We start from the raw sequence: 18,107 nt of genomic DNA on the forward strand, positions 1-18,107 counted from the left end.
TTGCGATGAACGGACCTCTATATGCCATGAGCGACTCCATGTAATACGAGCAAATGCACAGCGGAAGGTTTTTTTCATACCTGAGAATAAACATGCTTAAAAGTGTCAACCAAAAGGTTGGTGAGTTCATAAGTTTATCGTAAACAATAAAATTCATCATTTTGATAGACCACAAGATTTAAAAGCTGCATGGTACAAATGGGCCCGAATCCTATACCCACCTGTAATGTACATGCGATATATTTTAAATACAGTACACCTTTCTAGTGTACGAAATCATCTTTCATAAATCTTAGTAACCGTACACATATCTCGTGCACAAAAATAACATACACATAACCTGTGTATAAAAATCATTCTCTCGATATATAACATTCACATCAATTGGTGGCAATTATCATGTCCACATAATTCAACGGTGGCAATTATCATGTCCACATAATTCAACGGTGGCAATTATCATGTCCACATAATTCAATAATAATCTGCAGAACTTCTGTCTGCATAATAATTCATTTGAGGAATGTTTTGCTTATGTCTATCTTGTCAAACATTTATAAAAGCATTTCATGTATTCGCAGTTCAAAATGTATTTCAAAAGCAATTAATAAAGCAGTTGTAAAAAAATGCATGTATTCTCAGTCCCAAAATGTAAAGAGTAAAAGGAAATCAAATGAACTCATGCATATAAATATTGTAAAACAGTTAATAAAGCATTTGCATGTATTCTCAGCCCAAAAATGTAATGAGTAAAAAAAGGAGCAAATGAACTCACCATACTGTATTTTGTAGTAAAAATACATAGAACGACATTGAACAAGTGAACAATGCAGGGTTGACCTCGGATTCACGAACCTATATTATTTGTATAATCATTAATGTATACACTCGTAATCGAACAAATACATATAAATTTATTAATTTTATCCTTTATATATATATATATATATATATATATATATATATATATATATATATATATATATATATATATGTTTCTTATATTCATTTTGTTATATAAAAATATTAATCTTTGTTATATTATATGTATTAAATATTTTTTTTGTATATTAATTATAATAGTAGTCAAAATAATATTAATAGTGGTAATATTGATAATAATTATAATACTTAATATTACAAATAAGATGATAATGTTAATAATTCTGTTAATAATTATAATCTTATTTGTAACTATAATCATCATAAAGATTAGTAAAATGATAATCTTTCTCATGTTACTAATATTAGTAGTAATAATAATAATATCTAAAATTTAACAATACTAGTAACAATAATAATAATATTTAGTAGTAATAACTATACTAATAATAAAAAATGTAAATTAATAATACTAATAATTATATTACTACTAATAATGATAATAATCAACTTAATGATAATACAATTGTTAATAATTATAACAATAATAATAATAATAATAATAACATAATAATAGTAAAAATGATAATATTAATAATAATTATAATGAAGAGTCTACCTTAAGTGTTTTCCAAAAATAATATGGCCACAACTGGACTCGAATTCATGACCTCCCGCTCCCCGCTTATACCCTTAAACTGTAGTGACCCGAACTTTTCCATGTTTATATAAATTAATTAAGATTGATATTTACATGATTAAATGTTTCCAACATGTTAAGCAATCAAACTTGGTAAGACTTGATTAATTGAAATATGTTTCATATAGACAATTGACCACCCAAGTTGACCGGTGATTCACGAACGTTAAAACTTATAAAAACTATACGATGACATATATATGGTTATATATATAGTTAACATGTTTTTATTATAAGTATGTATCTCATTAGGTATTTTAACAATGAGTTATATACATAAAAATGAGACTATTAATTTAAGAAACTCGAAAACGATATATATAACGATTATCGTTATAACAACGTCTTACTAGGTACATATGAATCATATTAAGATATTGATACACTTGGTTAATTATGTTAAATGATAAGTAAATATATTATTAAGTGTATTAACAATGAAATACATATGTAAAAATAAGGCTACTAACTTAATGATTTCGAAACGAGACATATATGTAACGATTATCGTTGTAACGACATTTAACTGTATATACATCATACTAAGATATATTATATATCATAATATCATGATAATATAATAATTTAACATCTCATTTGTTATAATAAACAATGGGTTAACAACATTCAACAAGATCGTTAACCTAAAGGTTTCAAAACAACATTTACATGTAACGACTAACGATGACTTAACGACTCAGTTAAAATGTATATACATGTAGTGTTTTAATATGTATTCATACACTTTTGAAAGACTTCAATACACTTATCAAAATACTTCTACTTAACAAAAATGCTTACAATTACATCCTCGTTCAGTTTCATCAACAATTCTACTCGTATGCACCCGTATTCGTACTCGTACAATACACAGCTTTTAGATGTATGTACTATTGGTATATACACTCCAATGATCAGCTCTTAGCAGCCCATGTGAGTCACCTAACACATGTGGGAACCATCATTTGGAAACTAGCATGAAATATCTCATAAAATTACAAAAATATGAGTAATCATTCATGACTTATTTACATGAAAACAAAATTACATATCCTTTATATCTAATCCATACACCAACGACCAAAAACACCTACAAACACTTTCATTCTTCAATTTTCTTCATCTAATTGATCTCTCTCAAGTTCTATCTTCAAGTTCTAAGTGTTCTTCATAAATTTCAAAAGTTCTAGTTTCATAAATTCAAGAATACTTTCAAGTTTGCTAGCTCACTTCCAATCTTGTAAGGTGATCATCCAACCTCAAGAAATCTTTGTTTCTTACAGTAGGTTATCATTCTAATACAAGGTAATAATCATATTCAAACTTTGGTTCAATTTCTATAACTATAACAATCTTATTTCAAGTGATGATCTTACTTGAACTTGTTTTCGTGTCATGATTCTGCTTCAAGAACTTCGAGCCATCCAAGGATCCGTTGAAGCTAGATCCATTTTTCTCTTTTCCAGTAGGTTTATCTAAGGAACTTAAGGTAGTAATGATGTTCATAACATCATTCGATTCATACATATAAAGCTATCTTATTCGAAGGTTTAAACTTGTAATCACTAGAACATAGTTTAGTTAATTCTAAACTTGTTAGCAAACAAAAGTTAATCCTTCTAACTTGACTTTTAAAATCAACTAAACACATGTTCTATATCTATATGATATGCTAACTTAATGATTTAAAACCTGGAAACACGAAAAACACCGTAAAACCGGATTTACGCCTTCGTAGTAACACCGCGGGCTGTTTTGGGTTAGTTAATTAAAAACTATGATAAACTTTGATTTTAAAGTTGTTATTCTGAGAAAATGATTTTTATTATGAACATGAAACTATATCCAAAAATTATGATTAAACTCAAAGTGGAAGTATGTTTTCTAAAATGGTCATCTAGACGTCGTTCTTTCGACTGAAATGACTACCTTTACAAAAACGACTTGTAACTTATTTTTCTGACTATAAACCTATACTTTTCTGTTTAGATTCATAAAATAGAGTTCAATATGAAATCATAGCAATTTGATTCACTCAAAACGGATTTAAAATGAAGAAGTTATGGGTAAAACAAGATTGGATAATTTTTCTCATTTTAGCTACGTGAAAATTGGTAACAAATCTATTCCAACCATAACTTAATCAACTTGTATTGTATATTATGTAATCTTGAGATACCATAGACACGTATACAATGTTTCGACCTATCATGTCGACACATCTATATATATTTCGGAACAACCATAGACACTCTATATGTGAATGTTGGAGTTAGCTATACAGGGTTGAGGTTGATTCCAAAATATATATAGTTTGAGTTGTGATCAATACTGAGATACGTATACACTGGGTCGTGGATTGATTCAAGATAATATTTATCGATTTATTTCTGTACATCTAACTGTGGACAACTAGTTGTAGGTTACTAACGAGGACAGCTGACTTAATAAACTTAAAACATCAAAATATATTAAAAGTGTTGTAAATATATTTTTGAACATACTTTGATATATATGTATATATTGTTATAGGTTCGTGAATCAACCAGTGGCCAAGTCTTACTTCCCGACGAAGTAAAAATCTGTGAAAGTGAGTTATAGTCCCACTTTTAAAATCTAATATTTTTGGGATGAGAATACATGCAGGCTTTATAAATGATTTACAAAATAGACACAAGTACGTGAAACTACATTCTATGGTTGAATTATCGAAATCGAATATGCCCCTTTTTATTAAGTCTGGTAATCTAAGAATTAGGGAACAGACACCCTAATTGACGCGAATCCTAAAGATAGATCTATTGGGCCTAACAAACCCCATCCAAAGTACCGGATGCTTTAGTACTTCGAAATTTATATCATATCCGAAGGGTGTCCCGGAATGATGGGGATATTCTTATATATGCATCTTGTTAATGTCGGTTACCAGGTGTTCACCATATGAATGATTTTTATCTCTATGTATGGGATGTGTATTGAAATATGAAATCTTGTGGTCTATTGTTACGATTTGATATATATAGATTAAACCTATAATTCACCAACATTTTTGTTGACGTTTAAAGCATGTTTATTCTCAGGTGAATATTAAGAGCTTCCGCTGTTGCATACTAAAATAAGGATAAGATTTGGAGTCCATGTTTGTATGATATTGTGTAAAAACTGCATTCAAGAAACTGATTTCGATGTAACATATTTGTATTGTAAACCATTATGTAATGGTCGTGTGTAAACAGGATATTTTAGATTATCATTATTTGATAATCTACGTAAAGCTTTTTAAACCTTTATTTATGAAATAAAGGTTATGGTTTGTTTTAAAAATGAATGCAGTCTTTGAAAAACGTCTCATATAGAGGTCAAAACCTCGCAACGAAATCAATTAATATGGAACGTTTTTAATCAATAAGAACGGGACATTTCAGTTGGTATCAGAGCGTTGGTCTTAGAGAACCAGAATTTTGCATTAGTGTGTCTTATCGAGTTTGTTAGGATGCATTAGTAAGTCTGGACTTCGACCGTGTTTACATGAAAAATGATTGCTTAACAAATTTTATTGGAAACTATATATTTTTAACATGTGAATATTATGTGATATATTAATCTCTTAACGCGTTTGATATTATGTGATAGATGTCTACCTCTAGAACAAGTCCCATTGACTCACCTAATAATAATGAAGAGTCAAATGTAAATTGGAATGATTCGTGGACTGATTCACAAGTTCCCGAAGAGGAACCGGAAGAAGAGTCAGAACCGGAAGAAGAATCGGAACCGGAAGAAGAATCGGAACCGGATGAAGAAGTAGAACCGGTGGGGGAAATAATAAAACGGTTAAGTAAAAGAAAATCCTCAACCAACCGACCAAGGTTAATTATGGTCAATGGTGTTTCCGCCAAGGAAGCAAAATATTGGGAGGATTACCAATTCTCCGATGAATCGGATTCTGACGAGAATTCCGATGATGTTATAGAAATTACCCCAACTGAATTTAAAAAGGCAAAAGAAAATAATAAGGGAAAGGGCATAAAAATAGAGAAATCTAATTCCAACCCCGATGAACTTTATATGTATCGTCAACCCCCGAAGTCCTTAAGTTGTAACAATGACCCGGGAACCTCTAAACCACCAGGTTTTTCTAAACCAATGTGGATAACGACGGCTCGTATTAGGGGAACATCATATATCCCTAGAAACTTGGCAAAACGAACCAAAACCGAAGAAGAAGAAACAAGCGAGTCGGAATAAGATAGTTGTATTCGTGTGGTGTAATATATGTAATATAGTGTGCTTATGCTTTATGATATATGTAAAAATTGCTTGTATTAATAAGTATTTTTTTTTTTTTTTATGAATCTAACTCTTGTCTATTTTACAGTATAAAAATACAAAATGGATAGACAACCCAATATTTTAAGAGACCTACCCGGAGACATGATTGATGAAATGTTGTCTAAAGTCGGTCAGAATTCTTCGGCACAACTATTTAAGGCGAGATCAGTTTGTAAGACATTCGAAGAACGTTCCAAGAATGTCTTGGTTTATAAGAGACTTTCGTTTGAAAGATGGGGGATATCACATTGGGAAACCCATAAGTTACGATGTGTTTACTTTGACGCATATATTGCGGGGAACCCAAATGCTATTTTACGCAACGGGTTAAGAAATTATTTTGACTCAATATATCCGAATATTGGACTTCGTGATTTAGAAAAAAGCGGCTAACATGCAACATAAAGAAGCATGTTATGCTTACGGATTAGTAATGTTCGCTTCTCACCAAAGTGAGAACAAGAACATCGGGCTACAACTATTAAACAAAACGTTTCCACAAGTGATGGAGTCGGTAATTGGGGTAAGAAATGAGGTTTTTAGATTATTACGGGACTGTTGGACATTACATAACCCTCGTCCCTTTGACGACGTTACAACACGCTGTCTTATCAACGGCCATAACGGTTATGTTGCACAAGACCAAGGATGGGAAGTAGTCCTAGTAAAACCAGAATGCATGACTTGTTTCTGGATGTATGAATTACGTGTCTTTATTGCCTTTGCTGAACGACTTGTGTACTAGCTAGAATTATCTTCACAACTATCTTGTATCAAAGTTATTGTGTGCTATATTTCATGCTTTATGTAAAATAAGCGGTATTGTAAGTTTGTAAAATATTGTATAAAAGTTTGAACGCGAAATATTATTATAATCAGTTTTTCATATAGAATTGTAGTAGTTGAATTGTATATTAGCTACTAAGTATGAACTTAACGGGTAGGTACTACCCGAATTTAAACTTATAAAACGCTAATATGAAGAAAAAGCTTTTATAAATGAGTTCATATTATGCTACGAAATACTATTAACTACTCTTAATATTCTGTATGATTAATTTGTTCCATTTAACTATTTTGAAGGAAATGGCACCGACTACTCGACACACCGTGAATATGAATGAAGAGGAATTCCGTACTTTTCTAGCTTCAAACATAGCCGCAGTACAGGCTGCGCTACATACCAACAATAACCTTGGATCTAGCAGTACAGGAAATCGTGTAGGATGCACCTACAAAGAATTCACTGCCTGCAAACCTTTGGAATTTGATGGAACCGAAGGACCGATCGGATTGAAACGGTGGACCGAGAAGGTCGAATCGGTGTTTGCCATAAGTAAGTGTACTGAAGAGGACAAAGTAAAGTACGCTACGCATACCTTCATAGGTTCTGCGTTAACATGGTGGAATACCTATCTAGAGCAAGTGGGACAAGACGATGCGTACGCACTACCGTGGTCAGCATTCAAGCACTTGATGAACGAGAAGTACCGTCCCAGAACCGAGGTCAATAAGCTCAAGACAGAACTTAGAGGGTTACGAACCCAAGGATTTGATATTACCACATACGAAAGACGATTCACAGAATTGTGCCTATTGTGTCCGGGAGCATTCGAAGATGAGGAAGAGAAGATCGACGCGTTTGTGAAAGGATTACCGGAAAGAATCCAAGAAGATATAAGTTCACACGAGCCCGCCTCCATACAACAGGCATGTAGAATGGCTCACAAACTCGTGAACCAAATTGAAGAAAGAATTAAAGAACAGACTGCTGAAGAGGCCAATGTGAAGCAAGTCAAAAGAAAGTGGGAGGAAAACGGTGATAAGAATCACCAATACAACAACAACAGCAATTACAACAATAATCGCAACAATTATCCCAACAATCGCAACATCAATCGCAACTACAACAAACGGCCCAACAACAACAACAACAACAGCAACTACAACAATCATCCCAACAACAATAATAACCGCAACAACAACAACAATCAGAAGCAGCTATGCCAAAGGTGTGAAAAGAATCACTCGGGGTTCTGCACCAAATTTTGCAACAAGTGTAAAAGAAATGGTCATAGCGCGGCGAAGTGTGAGGTCTACGGACCAGGGGTTAATAGAACGAAAGGAACAAATGGTGTCGGAACGAGTAATGGCGGAGCAAGTAGTGTCGGAGCAAGTTATGCCAATGTAGTTTGTTATAAATGTGGAAAACCGGGCCACATTATTAGAAATTGCCCGAACCAGGAGAACACGAATGGACAAGGCCGTGGAAGAGTTTTCAATATTAATGCGGCAGAGGCACAGGAAGACCCGGAGCTTGTTACGGGTACGTTTCTTATTGACAATAAATCTGCTTACGTTTTATTTGATTCGGGTGCGGATAGAAGCTATATGAGTAGAGATTTTTGTGCTAAATTAAGTTGTCCATTGACGCCTTTGGATAGTAAATTTTTACTCGAATTAGCAAATGGTAAATTAATTTCAGCAGATAATATATGTCGGAATCGAGAAATTAAACTGGTTAGCGAAACATTTAAGATTGATTTGATACCAGTAGAGTTAGGGAGTTTTGATGTGATAATCGGTATGGACTGGTTGAAAGAAGTGAAAGCGGAGATCGTTTGTTACAAAAATGCAATTCGCATTATAAGAGAAAAAGGAAAACCCTTAATGGTGTACGGAGAAAAGGGCAACACGAAGCTACATCTTATTAGTAATTTGAAGGCACAAAAACTAATAAGAAAAGGTTGCTATGCTGTTCTAGCACACGTCGAGAAAGTACAAACTGAAGAAAAGAGCATCAATGATGTTCCCGTCGCAAAAGAATTTCCTGATGTATTTCCGAAAGAATTACCGGGATTACCCCCACATCGATCCGTTGAATTTCAAATAGATCTTGTACCAGGAGCTGCACCAATAGCTCGTGCTCCTTACAGACTCGCACCCAGCGAGATGAAAGAACTACAAAGCCAATTACAAGAACTTTTAGAGCGTGGTTTCATTCGACCAAGCACATCACCGTGGGGAGCTCCTGTTTTGTTTGTCAAGAAGAAAGATGGTACATTCAGGTTGTGTATCGACTACCGAGAGTTGAACAAACTTACCATCAAGAACCGCTACCCACTACCGAGAATCGATGACTTATTTGATCAACTACAAGGCTCGTCTGTTTATTCAAAGATTGACTTACGTTCCGGGTATCATCAAATGCGGGTGAAAGAAGATGATATTCCAAAGACTGCTTTCAGAACACGTTACGGTCATTACGAGTTTATGGTCATGCCGTTTGGTTTAACTAATGCACCAGCTGTGTTCATGGACCTTATGAACCGAGTGTGTGGACCATACCTTGACAAGTTTGTCATTGTTTTCATTGATGACATACTTATTTACTCAAAGAATGACCAAGAACATGGTGAACATTTGAGAAAGGTGTTAGAAGTATTGAGGAAGGAAGAATTGTACGCTAAGTTTTCAAAGTGTGCATTTTGGTTGGAAGAAGTTCAATTCCTCGGTCACATAGTGAACAAAGAAGGTATTAAGGTGGATCCGGCAAAGATAGAAACTGTTGAAAAGTGGGAAACCCCGAAAACTCCGAAACACATACGCCAGTTTTTAGGACTAGCTGGTTACTACAGAAGGTTCATCCAAGACTTTTCCAGAATAGCAAAACCCTTGACTGCATTAACGCATAAAGGGAAGAAATTTGAATGGAATGATGAACAAGAGAAAGCGTTTCAGTTATTGAAGAAAAAGCTAACTACGGCACCTATATTGTCATTGCCTGAAGGGAATGATGATTTTGTGATTTATTGTGATGCATCAAAGCAAGGTCTCGGTTGTGTATTAATGCAACGAACGAAGGTGATTGCTTATGCGTCTAGACAATTGAAGATTCACGAACAAAATTATACGACGCATGATTTGGAATTAGGCGCGGTTGTTTTTGCATTAAAGACTTGGAGGCACTACTTATATGGGGTCAAAAGTATTATATATACTGACCACAAAAGTCTTCAACACATATTTAATCAGAAACAACTGAATATGAGGCAGCGTAGGTGGATTGAATTGTTGAATGATTACGACTTTGAGATTCGTTACCACCCGGGGAAGGCAAATGTGGTAGCCGATGCCTTAAGCAGGAAGGACAGAGAACCCATTCGAGTAAAATCTATGAATATAATGATTCATAATAACCTTACTACTCAAATAAAGGAGGCGCAACAAGGAGTTTTAAAAGAGGGAAATTTAAAGGATGAAATACCCAAAGGATCGGAGAAGCATCTTAATATTCGAGAAGACGGAACCCGGTATAGGGCTGAAAGGATTTGGGTACCAAAATTTGGAGATATGAGAGAAATGGTACTTAGAGAAGCTCATAAAACCAGATACTCAATACATCCTGGAACGGGGAAGATGTACAAGGATCTCAAGAAACATTTTTGGTGGCCGGGTATGAAAGCCGATGTTGCTAAATACGTAGGAGAATGTTTGACGTGTTCTAAGGTCAAAGCTGAGCATCAGAAACCATCAGGTCTACTTCAACAACCCGAAATCCCGGAATGGAAATGGGAAAACATTACAATGGATTTCATCACTAAATTGCCAAGGACTGCAAGTGGTTTTGATACTATTTGGGTAATAGTTGCTCGTCTCACCAAATCAGCACACTTCCTACCAATAAGAGAAGATGACAAGATGGAGAAGTTAGCACGACTGTATTTGAAGGAAGTCGTCTCCAGACATGGAATACCAATCTCTATTATCTCTGATAGGGATGGCAGATTTATTTCAAGATTCTGGCAGACATTACAGCAAGCATTAGGAACTCGTCTAGACATGAGTACTGCCTATCATCCACAAACTGATGGGCAGAGCGAAAGGACGATACAAATGCTTGAAGACATGCTACGAGCATGTGTTATTGATTTCAGAAACAGTTGGGATCGACATCTATCGTTAGCAGAATTTTCCTACAACAACAGCTACCATTCAAGCATTGAGATGGCGCCGTTTGAAGCACTTTATGGTAGAAAGTGCAGGTCTCCGATTTGTTGGAGTGAAGTGGGGGATAGACAGATTACGGGTCCGGAGATTATACAAGAAACTACCGAGAAGATCATCCAAATTCAACAACGGTTGAAAACCGCCCAAAGTCGACAAAAGAGCTACGCTGACATTAAAAGAAAAGATATAGAATTTGAAATTGGAGAGATGGTCATGCTTAAATTTGCACCTTGGAAAGGCGTTGTTCGATTTGGTAAACGAGGGAAATTAAATCCAAGGTATATTGGACCATTCAAGATTATTGATCGTGTCGGACCAGTAGCTTACCGACTTGAGTTACCTCAACAACTCGCGGCTGTACATAACACTTTCCACGTCTCGAATTTGAAGAAATGTTTTGCTAAAGAAGATCTCACTATTCCGTTAGATGAAATCCAAATCAACGAAAAACTTCAATTCATCGAAGAACCCGTCGAAATAATGGATCGTGAGGTTAAAAGACTTAAGCAAAACAAGATACCAATTGTTAAGGTTCGATGGAATGCTCGTAGAGGACCCGAGTTCACCTGGGAGCGTGAAGATCAGATGAAGAAGAAATACCCGCATCTATTTCCAGAAGATTCGTCAACACCTTCAACAGCTTAAAATTTCGGGACGAAATTTATTTAACGGGTAGGTACTGTAGTGACCCGAACTTTTCCATGTTTATATAAATTAATTAAGATTGATATTTACATGATTAAATGTTTCCAACATGTTAAGCAATCAAACTTGGTAAGACTTGATTAATTGAAATATGTTTCATATAGACAATTGACCACCCAAGTTGACCGGTGATTCACGAACGTTAAAACTTATAAAAACTATACGATGACATATATATGGTTATATATATAGTTAACATGTTTTTATTATAAGTATGTATCTCATTAGGTATTTTAACAATGAGTTATATACATAAAAATGAGACTATTAATTTAAGAAACTCGAAAACGATATATATAACGATTATCGTTATAACAACGTCTTACTAGGTACATATGAATCATATTAAGATATTGATACACTTGGTTAATTATGTTAAATGATAAGTAAATATATTATTAAGTGTATTAACAATGAAATACATATGTAAAAATAAGGCTACTAACTTAATGATTTCGAAACGAGACATATATGTAACGATTATCGTTGTAACGACATTTAACTGTATATACATCATACTAAGATATATTATATATCATAATATCATGATAATATAATAATTTAACATCTCATTTGTTATAATAAACAATGGGTTAACAACATTCAACAAGATCGTTAACCTAAAGGTTTCAAAACAACATTTACATGTAACGACTAACGATGACTTAACGACTCAGTTAAAATGTATATACATGTAGTGTTTTAATATGTATTCATACACTTTTGAAAGACTTCAATACACTTATCAAAATACTTCTACTTAACAAAAATGCTTACAATTACATCCTCGTTCAGTTTCATCAACAATTCTACTCGTATGCACCCGTATTCGTACTCGTACAATACACAGCTTTTAGATGTATGTACTATTGGTATATACACTCCAATGATCAGCTCTTAGCAGCCCATGTGAGTCACCTAACACATGTGGGAACCATCATTTGGCAACTAGCATGAAATATCTCATAAAATTACAAAAATACGAGTAATCATTCATGACTTATTTACATGAAAACAAAATTACATATCCTTTATATCTAATCCATACACCAACGACCAAAAACACCTACAAACACTTTCATTCTTCAATTTTCTTCATCTAATTGATCTCTCTCAAGTTCTATCTTCAAGTTCTAAGTGTTCTTCATAAATTTCAAAAGTTCTAGTTTCATAAAATCAAGAATACTTTCAAGTTTGCTAGCTCACTTCCAATCTTGTAAGGTGATCATCCAACCTCAAGAAATCTTTGTTTCTTACAGTAGGTTATCATTCTAATACAAGGTAATAATCATATTCAAACTTTGGTTCAATTTCTATAACTATAACAATCTTATTTCAAGTGATGATCTTACTTGAACTTGTTTTCGTGTCATGATTCTGCTTCAAGAACTTCGAGCCATCCAAGGATCCGTTGAAGCTAGATCCATTTTTCTATTTTCCAGTAGGTTTATCCAAGGAACTTAAGGTAGTAATGATGTTCATAACATCATTCTATTCATACATATAAAGCTATCTTATTCGAAGGTTTAAACTTGTAATCACTAGAACATAGTTTAGTTAATTCTAAACTTGTTCGCAAACAAAAGTTAATCCTTCTAACTTGACTTTTAAAATCAACTAAACACATGTTCTATATCTATATGATATGCTAACTTAATGATTTAAAACCTGGAAACACGAAAAACACCGTAAAACCGGATTTACGCCTTCGTAGTAACACCGCGGGCTGTTTTGGGTTAGTTAATTAAAAACTATGATAAACTTTGATTTTAAAGTTGTTATTCTGAGAAAATGATTTTTATTATGAACATGAAACTATATCCAAAAATTATGATTAAACTCAAAGTGGAAGTATGTTTTCTAAAATGGTCATCTAGACGTCGTTCTTTCGACTGAAATGACTACCTTTACAAAAACGACTTGTAACTTATTTTTCCGACTATAAACCTATACTTTTCTGTTTAGATTCATAAAATAGAGTTCAATATGAAATCATAGCAATTTGATTCACTCAAAACGGATTTAAAATGAAGAAGTTATGGGTAAAACAAGATTGGATAATTTTTCTCATTTTAGCTACGTGAAAATTGGTAACAAATCTATTCCAACCATAACTTAATCAACTTGTATTGTATATTATGTAATCTTGAGATACCATAGACACGTATACAATGTTTCGACCTATCATGTCGACACATCTATATATATTTCGGAACAACCATAGACACTCTATATGTGAATGTTGGAGTTAGCTATACAGGGTTGAGGTTGATTCCAAAATATATATAGTTTGAGTTGTGATCAATACTGAGATACATATACACTGGGTCGTGGATTGATTCAAGATAATATTTATCGATTTATTTCTGTACATCTAACTGTGGACAACTAGTTGTAGGTTACTAACGAGGACAGCTGACTTAATAAACTTAAAACATCAAAATATATTAAAAGTGTTGTAAATATATTTTTGAACATACTTTGATATATATGTATATATTGTTATAGGTTCGTGAATCAACCAGTGGCCAAGTCTTACTTCCCGACGAAGTAAAAATCTGTGAAAGTGAGTTATAGTCCCACTTTTAAAATCTAATATTTTTGGGATGAGAATACATGCAGGCTTTATAAATGATTTACAAAATAGACACAAGTACGTGAAACTACATTCTATGGTTGAATTATCGAAATCGAATATGCCCCTTTTTATTAAGTCTGGTAATCTAAGAATTAGGGAACAGACACCCTAATTGACGCGAATCCTAAAGATAGATCTATTGGGCCTAACAAACCCCATCCAAAGTACCGGATGCTTTAGTACTTCGAAATTTATATCATATCCGAAGGGTGTCCCGAAATGATGGGGATATTCTTATATATGCATCTTGTTAATGTCGGTTACCAGGTGTTCACCATATGAATGATTTTTATCTCTATGTATGGGATGTGTATTGAAATATGAAATCTTGTGGTCTATTGTTACGATTTGATATATATAGATTAAACCTATAACTCACCAACATTTTTGTTGACGTTTAAAGCATGTTTATTCTCAGGTGAATATTAAGAGCTTCCGCTGTTGCATACTAAAATAAGGACAAGATTTGGAGTCCATGTTTGTATGATATTGTGTAAAAACTGCATTCAAGAAACTGATTTCGATGTAACATATTTGTATTGTAAACCATTATGTAATGGTCGTGTGTAAACATGATATTTTAGATTATCATTATTTGATAATCTACGTAAAGCTTTTTAAACCTTTATTTATGAAATAAAGGTTATGGTTTGTTTTAAAAATGAATGCAGTCTTTGAAAAACGTCTCATATAGAGGTCAAAACCTCGCAACGAAATCAATTAATATGGAACGTTTTTAATCAATAAGAACGGGACATTTCATAAACCACCTGAGCTACCTTATTTTTCTGTAATAATCCTAGAACCGAAACTATATAACCCATTCGTTTGTATTTCCTTTCTTCTTCATCAACGTATGTCGACCAGGATACAAATAAATCATAGAACGAATTACCAAACAAGAATCAAGGCTTTGCAAACAACCAGGGACTATGAAGTTGTGATTTTGATTAACAAGAAAAGCGAGCAAGAAAAAAAAATAAACATCAAAACAGTTTGGTTTGCTGTTCGTGAATGGAAGAAGAACTCATCAACTGATTTCGAATTCTAGCAAGTTTTAAGCCATGGTTACATCATGATTTATATTCCAAACTTTTATTAGAAACATTCTGATCTTTTAATTGATTCTAAAACATCAACCTGAATTCAAATTTCATCTTAGAACGAAACGTTTGACTTTTTGAGCTTGAACTTTGACTCTAAAATTCGAATTAGATAAAAAGATTTGGAGATTGGGATTTTGCAGGTAGAATGAGTAAACAATTCCTAACAAAACTGCATTTTTGGATTTTAAATTTTTGTTCGAAATCAAGCTATTGTATAAAAGCTATGAAGAACATGGTATTTTGGTGCAGGGCTTCTTAATTTCTCCTTTATTAATGAATTGCAGTAATTTATATTCATTGTAATCGAATAATTGAAACGGTAATAAAGTATCATCAATTTTTCTTTAGATTGACAATTTGAAGTGGACGTTTTACTAAAGCAAAAGGAAGGACAGCAAAAAGAAATAAAAAAATAAAACAGGAATTGATATACAACTGCTTTTATTGTGTTCTGTGATTCCAAATCGAGCTTGTTATCAATCTAGCGACAGAACCAGATCAATTACAATATAGATAGATATGGTTAACAACTTTTGTACAATTTTATTGATTTATATAATAAGTATATATCATTAATAATAATAATAATAAATTATATGTATTATGAATATATATATTTGTATATATATCTATGTATGTATTGTTAAATCTATTTTTATACATATGTAGGTATATTATCTGTATTTTATTTTCTGAACTTATTAATTAATAATTATAATTATAATAACACTCTTAATGTAAAAAAAAAAATATCACTTTATAATAATAATGTTATTGGTAATAATATGTACAATATTAATAATAATGATAAAAAATATTAATTTATAATGTTACTAATATTAATAATAATATCATTGGTAATAATAACATTAGCAATAATCATACTATAACAATTTTTATTTATCACACTTCATATCTATATAAAATAAAAATACTCCTAATACTGATTTTAATATTAGTAGAAATTTTTATAGCAATGAGGGTAATAATATTGATATAACCGTTGTCATTATAATTATTTGTTGTGAACTTCGATAATAAAATAAAACGAGTGTTTCTAAATACTTAAATTCAAAGTTTCAAAATATATATTATATAAATTTATTACTTATCAAGTTTTTATTTTTAAATCATAACTTATCTTATATCTGTAATTCAACAGCTAAACACATAATATGTTATTAATATATATATATATATATATATATATATATATATATATATATATATATATATATATATATATATCAAATTATATATACATATATATTTATATATACATTTTTATTTACAATTAGTTGTTCGTGAATCGTCGGGAATAGTCAAAGGGTAATTGCATATATGAAATTAGTTCAGAATTTTTAGACTCAAAATTATAGACTTTGCTTATCGTGTCGAATTCATATTAAGATTAAGTTTAAATTTGGTCGGAAATTCCCGGGTCGTCACATGTAAGGTTGACCTTGGATTCACGAACCTATATTAAGTATATATATATTAACACATATAATGGAAATCGAACAAATTTATGTATTATTAGTGCTCTATTCGTTATTTTAGTAACTTATGTGTTTCATTAATAACTTAATTAATTCTATTTATTTTGTATACTTTAGATAGATAAAAAAAATATCAATGTAGTTATGTAATATATTTTTATTATATTTATAATATTTATTTAGTAGATTAGTAATAATAATCTTAATAATGATAATGAAAATAATAATTTTTATAATAATAATAGCCATTTTGTTTGTAGTAATAATAATACTGTAATAATAATAATAATAATATTAATGATAATAATAATGATAATAAAAATAATGTAAATAAAATTATATAAAAATTAGGTTAATGAAAATAATAATAATGATAATAATAATGATAGTTTTAATATTAATGTTACTACTAATAATGTTCTTTAATGATAATACTAATACTAATGTTAATAATAATAATAATAATTTTAAAATAATGTTAATACTAATAATTATAATAATACTTAATGATAATACTAGTAATAATAATAATAATGATAATACTATACTAATAATGATATTACTAATACTAGTGATAATAATAATTAACTTAATAACAACAACAATTAATAATAATAATAATAACAATGAAAACAATAATACTTGAAACTACCTTTAAAAGCTTTTTTCCTAAAAAGAATGCCTTAGACAGGACTCGAACCCACGACCTCCTGCTAACCAGAAAAATCCCCTAACCATCCATCCGACCCATCTTTTATGTTTTAAATTGCGATTTATATTTATTAAACCCTATTACTGTCTCAGTCCAACCTCAAAAATAAAATACGACCCATGTTATAAATAACGGCCCAAATCACTAATCTCGGCCCAAGTATCAATTAAAGGCCCAAGTTGTTATAAATTTAACCCATGAGCTTGTTTCAATGTAAAACAACCAGATGTATTCCATTTAATTAAACCGTTCAATGGTTTTGTAGGGTCCTTGTTTATGAATTTTCGGCCACAAAGGAAAAGAACACGAATTAGCAATTTGATCCAATAATTACGTAGCCTTATTAATGGCCGTTAACTGATTGTTTTGATCAATAATTAACAGTCTGTTTCATATGGGTTCGATGGTTTGGTTTTTGGGTTTTTCAACTGCAAAGCGAAACAAGAGGAAGATAACTAGTATGCAGGTGGGTTTTGTTAGTGGTGTCCGGACAGAAAAAGAAAAAGAAAACAGTGGTAGTTCC

This window comes from Rutidosis leptorrhynchoides, chromosome 5 (assembly GCF_046630445.1).
Source record: "Rutidosis leptorrhynchoides isolate AG116_Rl617_1_P2 chromosome 5, CSIRO_AGI_Rlap_v1, whole genome shotgun sequence".
Taxonomy (NCBI): domain Eukaryota; kingdom Viridiplantae; phylum Streptophyta; class Magnoliopsida; order Asterales; family Asteraceae; genus Rutidosis; species Rutidosis leptorrhynchoides.